The sequence below is a fragment of the Ovis aries genome, chromosome 1, assembly GCF_016772045.2.
Source record: "Ovis aries strain OAR_USU_Benz2616 breed Rambouillet chromosome 1, ARS-UI_Ramb_v3.0, whole genome shotgun sequence".
Taxonomy (NCBI): domain Eukaryota; kingdom Metazoa; phylum Chordata; class Mammalia; order Artiodactyla; family Bovidae; genus Ovis; species Ovis aries.
Window position 1 is genome coordinate 46,924,451 of NC_056054.1, and position 2,107 is coordinate 46,926,557.

Genomic DNA, 2,107 nt, shown 5'->3' on the forward strand with positions numbered 1-2,107 from the left:
CAGAGGGAGAGGGAGAGGGTGGGATGATTTGGGAGAATGACATTCTAACATGTATACTATCATGTAAGAATTGAATCGCCAGTCTATGTCTGACGCAGGATGCAGCATGCTTGGGGCTGGTGCATGGGGATGACCCAGAGAGATGTTATGGGGAGGGAGGTGGGAGGGGGTTCATGTTTGGGAACGCATGTAAGAATTAAAAAAAAAAAACAAACAAAAGCTTCCATTCATTAATGGCATTGTCTTAATTTTGAATAAGATTTTCAACTAAGTACAGAATTTATACATTATTATATATTTATGTTTTCTTTTCCTAACTGAGTTGTGGTTTCTAACCCATTCTCTTCTCCCTTGGAAGGTGGATTGGGCAAAAGAAATAAATGAAATTCACATCCATATGATTAATGCAGTTGTGGAGGTGAAGAAATTCAGACCTGGTGATTCTAGATTTTTTCCTAAGTTTAAGTGAGGGAGTCAGAGAACACAACAAAACACCACTACTAACAAAAAGGAATCCCTTCATATTGTGCAATATGACTGGGTGTATATGCATATGGCTGTTGGAGATACTGTTGGCAGCTAAGATGAAGTGAAGGAGGCAGGAAATTTGAGTGACTGGCTGGCATGAGTATTTGAGATGTACTTGGCATCCATTTAACTATGTTTCTGCCTCCTAGTTCTTAACTTGATTCAGTAATTTTAATAAATCACTTTGTAGGCCTAAAGTTAATAAGGAAATCCCACTGCTTAGCTTTGCCTTGAGGCAGCATAGGCACATTTTGTAGTGTTGTATTTGGCTGAAATTCATCTCTCTGTTTGACTATATTCAAAGATGGTTTCTTGCTATTCATTACAATGTGTATGGACTCAGGTTGAGAGAAATGACCAACAATCTGAAGCATCTCTACCTTCATAGACCAGGGCTATAAAGACAAAGCTGAGCAGTAAACTTGACTTAGGCCTCCTCCCTGGTGGCTCAGAGGTTAAAGCGTCTGCCTCCAATGCGGGAGACCCAGGTTCGATTCCTGGGTCGGGAAGATTCCCTGGAGAAGGAAATGGTAACCCACTCCAGTATTCTTGCCTGGAGGATCCCATGGATGGAGAAGCCTGATAGGCTTCAGTCCATGGGGTCCCAAAGAGTCGGACATGACTGAGCGACTTCACTCACTAAACCTTTCCTAAGCAACAGGTAGTGATGGCAGTAACAGGCCAGCATTAAAAAGACTTTTTTTCAAGATAAGTTACCCTACAACTAGAAGCACCTCACAAGAACAACATTACTAATTATTCCAATGATTGAAAGGGCTAAATTTTAATTGTGACTTTCCTCCTTGCCCTCAGCATTGTAGAACCCTATAGCTAAGACTACTAGTTGCTACTCAATAGTCATATTTCCTTCTTATTCCTAATTGGAAGATTTCTTGGACTTCACCATGCCTAGATGCAATACCTGGAACCATGTCAGCTTTCTTATAGCAATGCAGAGGACTGGCTCAAAGACAAAACAGACACATGGGTAATTATACACTAAAATATAAAAAGGACTTGTTGGGTCCCCAAAGAAGTCATTAAGCTGTGGAGTTAACACAGGGATTTATTACATAATTTATTATTTTAAGTTTTAATCTAGTTGTGACTGAAAGCTTCCCAGACAGCACTTTATTCTTTTCTACTACCCCTTTTCTCTTACTCACATGTCACTTTCCCACATAGTAGGTTTAAGCTGATGAGTATGCTGAACGTTTCTTGAAGGTAGGAACTGTATTTTAGCCATATCTGGCCACAGCTTTTGGTTTTTACCAGTACTCACTATAGTGAGTGAATGGCTGTCAATTTATTTGGATTAAGATGTTAATGAACGTCCCAGGTTACTGATAATAGCTTTAAGAATCACCATTCCTAGAGATATTTATTCTTCAAAATTATAGGAAGGGTTCTATTGTACACTTGCTAGGTATTTGGCAGTTTGTATAGTTTAATTTCATTTTATCCTCACAAGAAATTTTGAGTGTAGACAGTAGTACACCTCTTTTTGCATTGAGAAATTTTTCTTAAAAAGAGAATGCAGCTTGCCTAAAGGTACCCTTCTAGGAGTAGCAGAATTATT

The 2,107-nt window shown here is 39.1% G+C and overlaps 1 non-coding gene across 1 annotated transcript; it reads left to right on the forward strand.

Moving 5' to 3' along the window:
- Nucleotides 1-965: 965 nt before the first annotated feature.
- Nucleotides 966-1,037, forward strand: TRNAW-CCA (transfer RNA tryptophan (anticodon CCA)). The gene has a single exon. It is a non-coding gene; the product is annotated as a tRNA-Trp (tRNA).
- The last annotated feature ends 1,070 nt before the right edge of the window (nucleotides 1,038-2,107 follow it).